Source organism: Epargyreus clarus, unplaced genomic scaffold, assembly GCF_041222505.1.
Source record: "Epargyreus clarus isolate Ecla_fem2 unplaced genomic scaffold, WU_Ecla_fem_2.2 ptg000023l, whole genome shotgun sequence".
NCBI classification, from domain to species: Eukaryota; Metazoa; Arthropoda; class Insecta; order Lepidoptera; family Hesperiidae; genus Epargyreus; species Epargyreus clarus.
In genome coordinates, this window is record NW_027332230.1 from 12,189,825 (window position 1) to 12,207,910 (window position 18,086).

General features: G+C 35.8%; 1 protein-coding gene across 1 annotated transcript in view; it reads left to right on the top strand.

Moving 5' to 3' along the window:
• The first annotated feature begins 1,390 nt into the window (after nt 1-1,390).
• sty (sprouty signaling antagonist) overlaps nt 1,391-18,086 on the top strand; it is a 59,514-nt gene continuing 42,818 nt past the window's right edge. The window contains exon 1 of the mRNA XM_073085461.1: nt 1,391-1,638. The gene's annotated coding sequence lies outside the window, so the exon portion shown is untranslated. The remainder of the gene's footprint in view (nt 1,639-18,086) is intronic.

The window sequence follows — 18,086 nt, forward strand, 5'->3', positions numbered from 1 at the left end:
TTTTTCTTATAGTGTACCCTATTGTATGTATAATTATATATATTATATTATATTATGTGTGTGTTTGTTATGTAACCTATTGTTTGTATAGTTATTTTATATACTTACATATATAATTATAATTATATATTATAATTACTCTTCCTAGACATACCGCCTTGCACGTTTTCTGCTTAGCCTAAAGGTAGACTGGCAGAGAATGCTTCTAGCATTAAGTCCGCCTTTTATACCCGTGTTAGTTAAGGTATAATAAAGTAAATAAATAAATAAATAAATAAACTTTCTAGTACCTACCTACCTACGTAGTTTTTTGTTCACAATATTTTTTACAGGTTTTAGAAATTGACAGTTAATTTCCTTAAACTTCAAATTTGAATAAAAAATTAGAAACACCCCATAATAATTAACAATCCAGTTTTTGTCTACTCAAAATCGAAAATTGGCAATTTCTGCTAACTAGAGTACCTAGTGAAATTCGATTGGGTGGATTCATATAATTAATAATAGGCGTAATAGGCCAAAATACATACCTCTGTCATTCTGATCATCCGCTATCAACTGTTCCTGTTCAAATATTGTAGGTATTTAGTATACGGCATAATACAATTTTATCCGATGCAGCTACAAGTCGGCGGATGCTGCAAAAGCTTAAAACCTTCAAATATTGTCTGGGCATACAGGAAATTTTAATTAGCGTGAAACTATAAAATTTTAATAATTTAATTTCATTTATGCATGCGACGATGCGCCGAATCAATTTGTAATTTGTATGTATTTATTAAATAGTATTATATACATTCAACTATTTACAGCTTTATATATTTAAAATATTGTTTAAAACCAGGTATTTAAGGTGACAAATACCCAGTAGTTCAACTGTTGTGGTCACATTTGATTATGGATTAAGGTAGGTAAAATGCGCAGGTAGGTAAGAGACCTTTTAACTCTAGGTCTGCTGGGTCAACAATATATGTATGTCCGACCTTTAGTAGGGCTGCTCTCCGATTTAAGTCGTATAATAGCGTAGTGAGCTGAGCTGCATAATAGCGTAACATCTGCTGAGCTGAAAGCACGTTTGCAAGGTTCATTGCATAAACATATAATTTCTCATAATGTACCGACTTCATTGTTAGGTACATAATGTCTCATATTTATTTAAATGTGTTCAAATATACTGTAATTTATGTAGTAAATAATTTATAGGATTATGATTTATTGCATGCTACAAATAGTAACATCATACCTATATTTTTAATGTGACCGCATATTGTTCGTCACTGCTTTCGCGTCGTGCACACACGTATAAGAGTGCAATGTCTAGCCAGCGTAAAGACATAAAGAGACAAGGTCGATTCAGCGGTTTCCTCAGCGACAGTTCCGAGCCAGACGGAGTTTCAGTTGAATTTTTCGGCCACGTGCTGAGTGTCGTTCATTCATGGCGGCGAATGAATGAGCGTTGCGCGCTTGAAACAGTCGGCCGTCGCCCGCCCGCGCGCACGTTGCGCAGCGCCGGCGCTCGCGCACCGCGAGTGACACCACTCCGCACTCGCTCGACAACGCTCGCCATTCGCTGCCAGCGACTTCCCGAGCACTCGCCACTCACAGTACTCCACGCACGCCGCACACCGGATCCTCTCGGTGCGTCATCTATTTATACCACCACTCTTTCGATCTCCCGACCGACCTTGAAGTTCGCTGTGCGGCTTCATTCACTAAAATTATTTCAAACGGACCTCGCACGCACCGCTTACGATGACGAACCGTTCGTTAATTGGAGATAATTCAGATCTATAACCGCTAAAGATCGTATTAATTGGATGACTAGCACCCATCCTGTTCCGAAACATAGTCAAGATAGACGTCGATTATAGTTATGTTACGAGAACTGGTGCGAGTTGTTTTAATGTATGTTTGTTTACAGTTATAATTCTAAGAAAGCCTATTGACAGGAAATTAAAAGTAGTGAGTATGGCCGCCAGGTAACCGAGTAGCGGTGTCCCGTTGCACGCGCCGCCATGCCGCCGGTAATGTCGCCAGTGCCCACGCTACAGAGTAAAGTATTAGGTACAGGGCCCAACTGACATCCAACAAGCACCACATATACAGGAAGTTCCCCTCTCACCTATCTCTGTGGCAGCTACGAAAAAATCCTATCTTTTAAACAGCCTAACAAATTGCGTGCCAAAACAAAAATGTTTGCCGAACTGGCGCACAGATAAGATAAGAACAAAGGGCTACCACAACCTTATCCAAGTTTGAGAAGAATTACAAGCATTATCTACCGAAGTCAATATGACAGGGCTTTTTAAGAAATTAAGTCTGTTATCAACGTGGCGCCAGTCGGTTTTTTGCTCTGATAAAGATAGGAACACGTAATTACATCTGCAATGTCACAACACTGGTATCGTGTCGTATCACAGTTTACGTAACATCGTTACATCCGCATTTATTTTTTACAACATTAAAATTATCTCAATTTTTGTTCATAATGCTCCTAAAAGTATCTTTTTTTATACACATAAAAATAATTCACAGCGTTAATACATAAATTACATTAACTGTGCAATAAACTTTAATAACTAGCCAGAATGTTCGTTGAAATAATATTTTGTCGATAAAACTTATGAATATTTATATCGCTACGTATCTTTAAAGTATCTAGTCATCTACGCACAGTAATTATAAATATAATGTGGGAATTGTAATGGAGGTAGTAAAATCATATAATTTTTTTAAAGTTTGAATTTGAAATATTTTTCAATCTCCTAAGGACATATACCTTATATTTAGAAAAGCAAAGAAAGAATAGTGTAGGAAACCAAAATGCCGGAGAAAAGTGTATTTTGATCGCTTTTCATCAATTGATTCACTACACTCAGTCATAAGCATTTTTTTATAAAAATGAAGTGGCAATCAAGTATGCATACGACCTAATGGTGTGGTCACTGCTGCCCATAAACATCTATTACCACTTCCATATAGAACCAGGGTTCTAACTGAAGTCCACCAGAACTTCGTTGCCAATTCTGAGGATTAAGATGGTGGCCTCAAAAGTAACTTTTACGGAAACGGTGAACCACGGTCAAACCATATTGGTCCTACCAATTTTGAAAATGATGGAATCTTAACATACACCAAAATAAATCAACGCATCTATTGTTGGCAGGATGAATAAATACTATTAGTATAGCATCCCTATAGGATTCGTTATCTACATATTGTGAAATGAAAATACGAGTAAGTATGTTATTACCTAAATAGTAGGTATATTTTCTCAACACCAAACAAACAATTCTTATTTGTTTCTCTCTGTTACATCGCTGGCTGAGAGTGCTAGACTTAACATTATCTATATTTTGTGCAATTATTTACTACTCTACCATAATATTCCAAAATCAAAGGCACTGGGCGTTTAGATTCTTTCTACACTTATAGCTTTAAATTGTGATCTCCTTTGTTGTGGGTAGTATGGACCCATACAAAAACGAGCACACAAACAACTTAATTTTTACAATTTACACAAATATTCAAATTCATTCTGCCTAGCAGAAAGTGGCCCCGGAACTGCTTCGCTGCAAGGCTTGTCAAATTAAATGTTTCCTCGTAACTGTCATGTGTTTCCATTCTAAATTGAGAACTACCGAATGAAGGAACAGTTCATAAAGTTCGGAACGTGAGGTGACCGTTAGGCATGATAGCTGATCAGGCGAACACGACCCCGCGCGGCTCGAGATAAATCTATCAATGAAAGATAACGCATGTCACGTAACCGGAGGAAGTGCCTGCACTCTGAACGCATATCGCTCGCAAATATATCGCTCTAATTTTTATTGCTAGACTTCGCTTGGGAGGCTAATTAGAAACTAGAGTGCTAGAACTTTCGACGCTTCTGTTTCAGAGTTGCTGGATCTTATTAATGATGTAAAATTAGGATCATTGAGTGATCACACGTACTAAAAAAATGACATAATTCTGCGATTTGTGACGTCACAGCTAGTGAAGGGTCCGAAGGTTTTTTTTTTTATTTTAACGTAGTAGAGTAAAGGATTTTATTACTTAGTAGTTAGTATAAGTACTTAGACACCGTCGCCTATTGACATGACATACCTATTAACATGTATAACCTGACCTATTAACATAACATGTATCACCAGACGAAAGTAGAGCTCTTGAAGAACTTTTTTTTGAAGAAGAAGTTTTACACTGTCGAGACTGACCGTATTCATTATTATTTTGGTTACTACAATGTTACGATAAAGTATGTAGCATACTCCATTTATAATACTTAACACATTTAGCAAAATCTACTTAGTAACTTTTAAGATGAAAGCAGGTATAACTGTGGAGGTATCACCGATACATCTATTCGTATTTTTAGCGTGAAGAAGTTCTTGTGTTTTATTAGAAGGGTGTGTATGTCTGCTGGCTTACGATGCATCCATCTTAGACATAAGAAGAGGCAATACATCTGTGATCGGTTTCACGTAGAACCCATGTTATTTATGGTGTTAGTTACTAACGTCCATGGACAGTAGTATTTACACGTATAAGGTTGATTTTATGCTCGCTTAAATTTTACAAAACAAAAGTGAAATATGTATTTCCATTGTAAAAATGAAACGTGCAATATAAATCGCAAATTGTTTTACATTGTGCTGTCGAAAATTCATTAAAACGAAATTCAATATTCGCACGTATGCTTTGATCACGTAGCCTTTGACATAATCCAGTTTAAATGGCGTGGGGGTGAAAGTGCACTTCCCGGGAACCAGCAAAGGCCTCCCACGCAATATCTATCCAACGTTCGCTAAAAATGTACACAGAAGTCTATGAACTTTAACATTTGATGTATGCCATCCATATAGAACTCGGTTATAGGGATAAGTGCATCTGAAATTCGATTAAATGGAAGCGCCGAAGGTCAGATCTACCCACGCGTTGTACCTACGTGTCACTGGAAGTGCTAACATAATTGACTTAACCTTTGTCCTATCACTGCTTCGTTCCAGTATAGAGCTGAGCTTATGAGCTTAGCTTCTGAAATACGAAACTTTGTGGGCGAGTCTTACATATATTTGTGCAAGCAAATGTAAGTCTATATTTGCATGAAAGTCTAACCCAATATTAATTTATCTTCATTTGTTTCCAAGATTAGTATGGACATTGATATTGTTTTATGTAAGTGAGATTACATTTTATTTTTGTAGAAGCATATGAACTTAGCCTGTTATATTTATTTTCATGTGACATAAGTACATACTTCATAATAGGTAGTTTTACTTTACTGGACGTGATATGATTGATATATGTAGTTAAAATACAAAGATTTATTAATGACAAAATGTTTAAATGAATAGTGCGTGACGCGGCTCTACAATAGTAACATTACTGTGCATGAGCTACGTAAAAAAAAAACAAAATGGCAAAAAGCAATACAGATTTTCGACATATCTCACAAAAATATGGCGTTTCAACAAAACAACGATTCAGCTGACAATCAATCTTTTAAGAGCACGTATTCGCCATCAAATAATTAGCGTGTAACATGCATACACCGAAGTATTGTGATGATTGATGACAGCACACATCGACAACGCTCCAGTTTGAGCTAGGTACTCGTTTATCTAGCTTCATTCATTCCACTGGTGTACCTAACAATATTGACATGAATGTACAGATAAGGGCTAGTATAACTCATTAACCCTTGTCGAGCAAGTTTAGGTATACTACACTAATACTTAGTTATTATTATGTTATGACGACCCGCGTGGCGGAGCGGTCACCATACCGGTCTGACGCGCTAAGGGTCCCGGGTTCGATCCCCGGCCAGACAGATATCTGAATGATGAATTTAGATTTCTGTTTCTGGGTCTGGGTGTTTGTGTATTTGTCTATGTGTGTGTCCATGGCACCCACGACACAGGGAATCCTAGTGTGGGGCTGTGAATGTAGAAAGCGTTTGTTTGTTTGTTCGTTTGTTTATTATAGATTCGTATTATCAAGTTTATAAATAAATTCAAGGAATTATAGGTAGGTATGTAGGTATTATAGTTTTAACTCTGCGGTTCTTTCGTGGAATTTCAAATTGAAATTTGCCTGATTATAATTTTCAGTGGAAATATTTACAATGCTCTTATATTACGTTCATTTATACGGAATCCGACAATTTTAGGGTTTTATGAATTTAAATCGACATGAAATAATATTTTAAAAGGCTTTTTGGGTTTTTTTTTACTTTTTCGGGATATTATATTAACTTGTTTAAACAAAATGCTAAAATATAAATTATATAAGTCATTTTCTTATAACAATACTAGCTAACCCGGAAAACGTTGTGTTGCCATATAAATAAAAAATGTTAAAGGTGAACAACCCTTGTCACTTAGGGGTATGAAAATTAGATAGTAGCCGATTCTCAGACTCAGACTCTCAGAAAATCGGTAAAGCCGTTTTGGAGGAGTACGATAACTAACATTGTGACACGAGAATTTTATATATAAGATTGAAGTGGATTTACTGTAGCGGGGTTGGCAAGTAAAAAACTTTAGTAACTGCTTTATATTGTAATAAGTATATATTTTATTATTATAATTAAAATACTGGATTATTTCCAGTATATTAATTGTAATAAAACTTAATTTCTCATTAAAATATTTAACGAACATTTTTATATTTTAATAAGGTCATTAAATAAATCCTCCGTAATGAAATATTCAAGCTTCAATTTAAATTATACATGTGGTTTTTAATTTGTTCTTTGAAATATGAGTATGACGTTATCTAGAACAGTTATGGCCACCGTTATTTTATTAGGGATCACGACCCAAAACCCATGAGATTCTTACAGTGAAGTTATTGGGAGATAAACATTTATTCATTCTGTGCCCCATATATTATACCCGATAATTATAATGTAATAAAACAGTTATCCTAGTTGTATCGCTATCTGCAGGATTTTTAAATGAAAATTCATCAAAAATAGGTAGGCCTAAGCAACAAAAACCCACTATTCTTTTGGAGTTCAGTGTGTACGAGATTGGATACTTTTATTTATTCAGTTTAAAAAAATCGTCACAAACAGGAATTATTAAAATAAACGATGTGTGCAGTGAACCCATGTGTAATCTTACCAAATACTACAGTTGACTATGCTAAAGGTTCCGGGTTTGTATCCCGTCTAGGCAAATTAAATGATGTCGATATTATAACGTTTTAGAGGCCGGCTTTATTAAGTGGTTATGTATGTTTATTTCTGTATCAGGATTTTAGGAAGTTCTTATTAATTCTGATTAGTATAGGGGGAGGAGAAGTTTTTGCTTCATTTTGCTAACAAGGGTTAAAAATAATGAAAAATCTGTTTACCCAATACTTTAATAGGAAACAAAAAACATTATTCATTATATTTTTTGCTATCAACAATCCAGATCACAATTTCTATGGAATTGTAATTAATCCTGTACGGAGATGAGATTCTAAATTGGTTTCGAACCAGTACAGTGTAATCCACGATCAAATTACATTCGAATAGGCACCGACTGCGTAACCTATGACATAAGAAGATTAGATAGGTATGCATGCTCGTGGATATAACTACAATGTATAACAATGTGTGTGTTGTAATTTATATTACCTTAATCTCGTAAAGAATATGAATGAGTTAATAAAGCTCAATGTAACAATAAAATTATTGTAGGTAATAATATATGGGTCGCTAGTAATTATTAAAAAGAAAATAATTAATGCTAATATATCAGAGAGTTTCATGTTTGTGCCCTTCGCAGTGAAGACGATGGGACGATTTCGTGTTTATGCACCACTTAACTGCGCATGTCGGCATTGTTCCGCGTAAATTACACCATGACAGCCATTAAATGTCTGACACAATTGTCAGCTGTTTAAGCCATTTAATGGCTTCCTTCAATTACAAGGCGGTGAGATATCTATACTTATCTATAGCTGTCTTTATGATATTAATAGGCAGCTCCATATAATGAACCTCTGATGGGGTGTGTGTGAAATCGACCACAGATGCATGGCATTGCATTGCTAGTTTTGCTACCCCTGAAGTCTAAGTTTGAAAGTCTCATCTAAGTGTATTTCATCTACCACCCTTCAAACAAAAACATAAGTAAGAGTGCTTAACACTGCAGTTAGTTCGAAGTTAAAACGTGAACGTTTGCAACACGCACCTTAATTAATAAAATACAATTACCAATTAAAGTATGCCTAAACGTAATATTTGCAATGTGATCTACGCACCTCAAACAATAACTCTAGATATGTCATTAAATAATTACATTGTTTCATTAACAAAATAGAAAAAAAAGTATTTCTAATATTCCTCAATTCTCTTTAAACCTTTGTAAAGTACCTATTAGAATATCACTGTTTACAAAGTACAAAGTCAGCCTAGACTTAGCCTTACGACATAGGTGTTCAACTTTGGTAACAGGTAAATTTGTTTTTTGTGACATACATACTAATACCATACTTAACATGCGGCGTAGGCTGTATAACCTACTTATGGTTACTGACGAAGCGACAGAAATATCTAAACGTAAACAAATCGTTATTCACAATCAGTGAGTTTTTAAACCGTAAGATGCAATTTTGTATCGATAATAATATCGATGTTTATATACGACGTATCGATATATCGATAGTATCGACGATTTTAATGCGCAATTATTGGTAATTCAAAGTATTCAAGTATATTAATTAACCCTTTCCGCTGACAAGAATATTAATTTTTACGACCCTTTTTTGCTTATTTACTCATATTATTATATCAGTAAATAAATATTAAAAAAAAATCAATATCGATATTTTTTTCGTTAGAACAAAATATCGATATGTATGGATCGACATTATCGAAATTTCGTTAAGTCGCTTCCCTAACGATGACCACTAATTGAGTAGTAGGCGGGTATGGACACACGAAGGACATCATTACCTCTTTTGAAATGCAGCCTTAATGGGCCTTATGACTGAGACATATTAAACAATAAAGTACGCATGCAGTCACCATGTCCAAAAGCAACTGACTATTAATTTACAGACAGATTGCCTCGCAGTCGCATGTTAGGGCTTACAGCTTTATAAAACCTGTCGAGTAGCATGTAATTATGATTTCCAACTTCATATATGATCATATTTCAAAATGTTAGTCTTGTAACGGAGGTCTTGAGTGTCTAGGCGCTATATTTCGTTAAGGGAAGCAACGTATTTGCTGCCGACCTCAGATCTTAGCGACTCAGGTCTCTACTTTCATGGACTCCATTCATATATAGACAAAAAGAAAGAAAACTTTATTTATGCTGCCTAAATACTGGGTTACTTTAGCGTGGTATTTAATTGAAAAATACGTACGAATGTTCCCGCGAAAGTAAAACTTAGAAAACACAAAAACGTATAACAAATGAATAATAGAAAAAAGAATAATAGAAACATTCGAGAGTGGACGAGGATAGCAAGCGCAGCTGAACTATTTCGTTTCTCAAAAAACAGCCTAGACAGCTGATAGCCAACCTTCACTAGTTGGAGAGGCACCGCAAGAAGAAGAAAAATAGAAAAAAGAAGTATAAACCTCGGGCGGCACCACCTATTTTGAAGGTGGTAGAATCCTTTGTGGTTCGAATCCGGCGCACCACAGCCTCCTATTTCTACCTAATAAGAGTAGTGTTAAACGCTGCTGTGTTCTGGTTTGAAAGTGGTGGTGAGGGCGACATGCTTTTCCTAGGTGTTCCAGCTTAGTTCTCAGGGTTAGCGGCGCATCTGTAGCCAACCTCAGGTATGAATATCTGATTTTAGCCGGGGTTGATTTCAGATGTCCATGGGCAGCAGTAGCCATCAGGTAAACTGCATGCTCGTCTGTTGCTCCCATATTCATCCTATATTATAAAAGAAAAAAACTCTTCAGACATCTAATATATTTAATAAGCGTTCCCCCGGAAGATAGAGCTATCTTAGAACGTATGTATCTGGTGCATTTAATTACAAGATCACGTTACGGCAACAACGGTTCAGTGAGTTGTCGTGCTCTCTAAAACATGTGGAGCCCCAGCTGTTGTGTCACTGACTCCACTGTAACGTATATGTACAGAGTCTAGATGATTCGAAACGAATCCTTGGAAACCTTAATGTCCTATGCAAGCGGTTAATCTTCAAAGGTGAAATAAGTACAATGTAAATGTTAATAAAACTAAGAGTCGTTGTCGTCAACGAATTATTGCCCCATTGCTGGACACGGGTCTCACACGGGGTTAAAGTCCATCGCATTGGCTAAGGGTAAATTGGTAGAATTTGCAACCTTTTTTTTTTTTTTTGACGAGGGGGAAACCTTCAAAAGGTACCCGACGCCATGGGAGCGACGTCGGGTTATGTGGGATTTTTACCGCACTAAAACCCCCACGGTGGCCGTCCTCAGCGTTTGGTGGAGAACTCCGGGATCTCCAACGGAACACAACCGGAATCCTCCTAACGCGATGCCCTTCTATCGGGCTCTGCCCTAGGGGAGCAATTTACGCTCCTCTCACATCCCCTGGTGATTACAGCGATATGCGACCACACAAACCGCTGTCCTTCCCGGGGTCGCTTGCTGGACGGTTGAGCTCCCACTCTTGCCGCCCGCAACTCCGAAAGCCCCTTTTAGTCGCCTCTTACGACAGGTAGAGGATACCGTAGCCCTATCCTGGTCCCGGTACTACAGGGACAAGAATTTGCACCCTATTGACAACTTTTGTTAGAAATGTAAGGGCTCTCTAAGAATCCGAGTTTCAACCACTAGGCTATCCACTGCTTATTAATAAGTAGGGATGTTTTGTTATTACTATGTATATCTGTGTGGGTTAATTGAAAAAAAGATAATACATATGTGAGATATAGATAGATATGCAATGCGGGCAGAACGCTTTTCAAATAAGAGACGTAGTTAAATAATTTTTTGTTCGCTATGTCGCTACAAATTGTAGTCTCTGTGCGCTCTACTGAAATATTATTTTAACTCATTGCAGTAGGACTACCATGAGTTTACAAAAGTATTACTCGCTAGCGACTGCGTAAAATAAATGTATGAAAAATTGTACAGCGCCTCTGGTGGTTACTCGTAGAACTAAAATCCGTAGTGACGTAACTCGATACGTAAAAAACCTATCGAAATCAAATCGCTAGCGAATGTCATTATGATCTATTGCCATACAAATTCGGTCCCATGAGTCATTAATTTGACAGACGTTGTTAAGAAATACCGTAACGACAGTAGTTATGTTATTCACTAGCAAAATGACAATAGTTTTCTATTTACCATTTCTATAGTGGCGTTTCTATGCCAACTCATGGTAATGCTACAGGTAAAAATATACCTAATGAAGAATACCTATACCAATAGATCCAAAGTTCGAACGCCTCGAACATGTCCCTTACAACACCCTTACAAACCGGAACACGGCAATGCTTGAATGCTGCAGAAGTAGGTGGTGGGGGTGGTGCCCTGGAACCACAAAGGGCTCTACCACCATTTCACTTGCATTTGCTATTTCTAACATAATTTCAAATTTTTGTAATATTAGTTATAATTGGTTTAGGAAGTGCACCTACACGAAAATCACGTAAAATAATTAGATTATTACATCCTCAAATAATATTATGATTGCTCATAAACTTTGCATAAATAAGTTATCCACGCACTTGTGCTGCTATTAAATTATGTACCCCACAGTTATTTTATCAACATTCACCGGAATTGCTGTGTAGGATTAAGTATATCCTGTAAGATTTGTGCGGACTACGTAGCTATGCCCACCTGTTTAAATTTGACTAAATTAACTACATATTTTATATACTTAGCAGCTTTCAGTAGGTAGATACGTATTGAACTCTATTAGATGACTATTGAATCGCAGGTGTCCGTACATACTGAACTATATTAAATGATTTTAAAATACTTTGTTAGTATTTATTTACGTTATACTCGTATAAGGAACTCCTATGCTATTTATTTGATATGAGTTAAGAACCTATGGATTTAAATGCATTGTATGTCAGTGTTACAATTTTATTACGTATCGTAATTTGATTTTAATAGAGTAAAGAGTTTCAGTTTACAGATCTTCACATTTTTCACGAATTAATCTATTTATTATTGTCTGTGAAAAATAAAACTCTTCTATGAAGCGTTTTTATCATATAAGATGTAGGTACTAAGTACTATCTATTACAGAGGGCCAAGTAGAGACAGGCGTCTACGTCCCCTTTTAGACCGGAACTAAACAGTGAAACCACGACTTCCAAAGCCATATTGTACCCATGTCTGTTCAGTCGATCGATGTCTAAAATTATGAATCCATCTCGTTCCCTCCTTCGTAACAATACCATTCATAACTTTTGTAATTAGCCAACCATTACTTGCATAAGGAATCAGCTTTCGCAACCAATAAGGTGCATACCATATCAAATGGTTGCATAACCTGGTATCGCTTGGTCCGCTTTCCACCTGCCCACGTCTGAGGTGGGTTGAGAATTCGGTGGCGATGCATCGTTTCGAAACAGCGGTGACGATAACAGACATGTAGGCGCTGTAACCTATTGGCGACTCTACTCTGTAATGATTTCGTATTAATACTTGCATCGTTCACATTCGTTTCATCATCGACCCATTATTGGCGCAATGCTGGGCACAGGTCTCTCATAATAGGATAATTTTAGGCCATAGTGCCATGTTAGCTAAGTGTTGATCAATAGACTTCACGCACTTTTGAGTGGATTTTTTACAAAACTATCAATCTAGTAGGTTTCTTCAAGATGTTTTAATTCAGAGTATGTACTTCTAAAAAATTGAAGCAATGTGGAATTCAAAACTCGAACTAGGTAAGTATTACTGGTTTCCATTTTTTTTATATTAACATAAATGAATTATTCGCACTGGTGGATTTTTATTTTGTTTTGTATTTTAGGTAGGGTAGGGTATTTTAGGGTAGGTATTAGTGTTTGTTCCCGACTTGAACATCTTATCAATTTAATTAATTTGTAGTAGTTCGAAACTAGTAGAAGTTCGAAATACAACAAGGCTGATGCCGCAGGCATTATCAGGCTTAGTAGGTGGTTTATAGGGAAACGATGCAGGTTGGATGTAGGATTGGAGCGTGGGTTGGGATAGGCTTGTGAAATGTTTGATTATTCTAACTTGTTCTAGACTTCGTTCCGGGAAACTTCCAAAGGGCTCGTTTACACCGAATATGCTGCCAGTTTTGGAAAATGACTTCGTCATGTTGAAGTTCGGTGACTACCAGCATTGTTTTTACGATTGTTATTGATATTCAATCTATCAAATGTATCAAATGTATGTATATATAGATCTTTGGTAGGCAACCAAAGATCGACATTTGATAATTTCTTCATATTACACATTATTGAATTTCAATCTTTGTTGGATAATATAGGATAGATTAGACAAACTACGATAAGCGATTTCGGTTTACCGAAAGCTCTGTTGAAGCGTTCAATGTAGTCGATGCGAACTATCGAAATCACATCACTACATTCAAAGGATTTGGTTGATTTTCAGCCATAGATTTTTACCACCATAGACCATAGGTTATTTCGTGACATATACCTATGCTTTCAAGAACGGACTCAGGCGACAAATGAGTAGGCGTTTTTACAAGTTGGTTAGCGATTTCGACGAGCAAGCGAATTCGCCTGGCGCAGTGTGTAAATGAGGCCTTACACGCTTGTCGTGGGAGCTTTGACGTAGGACTAAGTGGTATCAATTAGATTCAGGTTATAGGAAAGGAGGTCGTAGATTTTGTATGATTTGCGCTACGAATTCTCTAAGGCTGTGGCTGTGATCGATGTATGTACTCGTAGGTTTATGTATAGGTACATATAAATAAAATTTAATTCTCTTACATATTATAGGGTTGACTATTAAGTACCAATCCATCCATTAAGGGAGAAGGGGGAATATTGTAATCACTTATGAATGTTTTTTTCTGATTACAACCATACTACTATTATTATTGGTACTAACTAGAGATGGGCAGAGGGTTTAAACCCATCGGGAATAAACCCGGTTTTTACCCGGTCGTTGGGAAGAAATAGGGTTTAAACCCGAAAATGGGTTTTTATTCCGGTATTTACTATTTTCATGCATATCTATCCTTTTTTAAGCGCAATTGTTACTTTGATGATGATAATGTACTAAATATGCACTGTAAAAAGACATTTACAGCACTAAAATACTATTTTATCACGCAATTATAGAAGCAGGTTTAAGTAAGAAACCAATCAGCCTATGCTTTTGATGCAAATTTCAAACAATGTCCACGTCCCGTTGTCATTCTAGAATATAATATCATCTGATATAAAAAAATGACACTTTGGTATTTTAGACAAATATACACCTTAACTGTCGAAATACTAACCAGATCCGACTGTATTAAAAAGATTTACAAACATACAAAATATGCGCGAAAAACATCACCCTCCTGTGGCAGTTGGGAAAAAAAAGTAGGTAAAACCTCAAAAATATAACATTTAAAAATGTTAAAACGTTGAAAATACCGTAGAAACTTCTAGTATATCTATTCAATAAATATTTGAACTGAATAAATATTTAAAAAAGTGTCAAAAGATTTTATGAAATCATTTTTAAATACCCAAATAAATACCTTGCGGGAGGGTATAAACGGGTCTTTATCGGGTTTAAACCGGGTGTTTTGCCCATCTCTAGTATGTTTGTTACATAGTATTAAGTTTGTTTATGGCTTGAGTAGAGAGTTAAAGAGTGAAAGCTCCTACTACACGCATTGACTGCTTAAGATGAGACTTTAGCGACTTACCTTTATAAAGCTATTGTAATGTAATGTAAATAAACAATTATATTTTGTTATTAATTACCTACATAGATATCATGAGACTTGTACCTATTTGTAAAGGGAGATTTGGATATTTAGAGCATGCGAGGTGGTATAAGGCAGTCCGTATGTGGTGGAAGGCGCTCCCAGGACCTATAGCGAACATAGATTATTAAAGATACTACGCCGTCTTTTTTTGAATTCTTGACAAATAAAAACACATTTCTGAGAAAATTTACGAATAAATGAGTAATACTGCGTAATTTATATAATAAATAAATAATTATTTCAAATATTTTAGAGACATTTTAGCACGGAGACGTGGCAAAACTTTTTTACGCAACAATTTCAATTCTCAAAACTGGGTACATATTCTTGTTAGGAGTGAGTAATCTTTACTAATCTATAATAGCGACCTAATTCATAGTTCTATGGTTCATACTTTCAAGATCCGCGCTTATTTCAGATTTATATAATATTCATCTAGAGATAGGTTTTCAGTTGGTTTTCACATAGACACATCCTACATAATCACCTTTAATTATTTCAATTTGATTTGCATTATAAGTAGACGTTACAATTAAATATGTCCAAACTATTATTTTATCGTTACTTCTGTAAGAATAATATTATATCGTATAACAAAATATTTAAAACATAAACGGAATCCAATCTTTTACTGTTTGCTAAAGAGTTCCACAGAGCAATACGCCCTCTACCGGATACAGTCAAACGATGAAATATATGCAATTCAATTCAGAAATAGACGCAAATACTTTGTAATCTACTAAATAATAAATTATTGTTGAGCTACATGTGTTATAAATACACGTGTTTATCACACTTGCACTATTTTTAGCTTAGTGCAAGACTAAAAGCTTTGACATAGAATTGAGGCCGAAGAGGGCAAGGTGACTGGTTAGTTGCGGCGAACCTCGCTAGAGGGCGGGAGATGTCCTCATTCAGAGAAGTTTGTAACGTTCCATTTTCAAATTACAACGTAATTTAAATATTACCTGTTATAAAAATAGGTGCGTTGTGAATTAAATCTAATTTAAATTGTATGTTTCAATTTTCTTATTGTATAACTATTACGTACCTATTAAGTATGTATGTTAGTATTTTAGAAATTATAATACTTAATTAAACATACAAAATATCAACTTTAGGTTTATTTCTTAAATAGGGAATAATTAGATGTAAGTAATAAATAATAATAATTAGTTATTTTTCCTTCTTTAAGTTACGCCTACCTATAGTTTTTTCAATATAGGTTTACATATTCAGAAAAAGTGAATTAATTATGAAGTTGTATAATAATGAAAAAAGTGTTATGTTACCTGTTACCAATGGATTACCGGAATCAAACATTAAAAAAATCTACATCGTACATCCCAAACGATCAGTGCAATCACACCCCCAGAGGAACGGGAAGGCAAAGGATTGTGAAGATTTGTTATATTTCGGACGGTGTGGCAGGGCGCAGGGTCGTCGACCGCTCTCTTCGTTGGCGCGCTATTTCAGGCACCGATGTGTGCCGGCCGCGCCCGACTTCACCCGATAGAATGCCCCGCGTAAACAAACAACATGGCCGAACTGTCATTCACTAATTCATTCATAAACGATCACTGATTTTGACAAATTGACAACTCATTATCTGTACAGGAAACAATGTTGGGCGAGAATTTATTTGACACTATTTAAAATCTTGTGTACTACGTAATTTTGTGTAATACGGGCTAAAAGTTTATCAAAGCTAGTAATAGGTACCTATTTCATTTCATTTTAAGCGATATGAATTATTATTAATTATGTACATAGTTTAACAATTGTCTATTTAAACGGTAAAGATAAATTTCATTCACACTCAATGTTTCATTCGTTTATTTTAATCTAACAAATAGTAAAGGTTGCTTATAAAGGCGGTTTTACTACATAATTTTCCCATGTTTAAAAGATCTATGATAAAGCAATGTTTAGTTACTCTAACGGTATTCTATACGTATTTTTTTAAGTTCGAACCTCGGTCAGGCTAACGTAAAAGATGTTTAGAATTTAGATGTCTGTTTTGGACATTGGATACACAACCGATTTCGTGTGTGGTAGCCCGAAGCATTCATAACACAAGAAATATTGGTACTTATAGAGAGGTAGGTGTATGAAAAGTTTATTTTGACTATCGCCAACCAAGGCGACCTTGGTCTTATACAATCGTTAGCGCTCTGTTTGTACAACCAAAATATAATGATTTAAAGCGAAAACTACAAGAGATACATCAAACATAAATTATAAACTTGCAAGTACGTTCAATGAAAACCTAATAATATGCAAACTTTTAAAGTAATTTTAGGTCAACTGGAGATAATTATAATTGTATATGGTATGGTGATGACGAGGTCGCGATTATACAACTAATCCGTAATGTGTCCATGGGTTTACACTAAAAGGAATTGTCCCGATTTTATGATTTATATTCTGTCACGAAAAAATTCTAACAAAAGTCATTCCTCGACTCTAAAATCATTATGTCTTCTTACCTAAAAGTGGCTTTTAACGTTTACTTTAGAGATTTTATAAGGACGCCTATACAGGAAATGTGCTTACATACATTTAATATTGAAGACAGTCTCCACTTTTAATATTTCGTTATTACTTATTCGTACTAAAGATTATTCGAATAACAAAATCGACAGACTCAGTTCTCAAATTTGACCAACGGGTGGTCACTTGCAGCAGTAGTAGTTTAATTCCATTCGAACTTCCATGCTTAGGAAGTTATAGTCCGCATAAAACTGCTAGTCCGCTCTGAATATAGAAATTAATCGCGTCGCCATAGCAAATTGTATGACTACACCTGCTCGCAACAACTTCAGAGCGGACTAGTAGTTTGGCGCGAATCATACGTTAAGTCACTCGCAGGCAGTTATAGTAGCAGTTAAATCTTGTTGGAGTAGATTAGCAACTAGCCTTCAATGGCGAACCTTCCTTCTTCATTACGCAATGCGATATCGTAGTAGAGTATTCTCCAGGGCGTCTCCCTGTTTGCAGAGAGACTATTGCCCGGTGGGATATAAAAACTGCAACTGTTATTTTGTCCTGTTTCATAAAATATCATGGTCACATACTACCTTAGCGATAAACACCCACATCGGCACAATCGCGATGGCATGTCGATTGAAACGATGTTGCATCAATAAGCCGTTGTATAATGTACATTTACAAATCTGTTTGCAC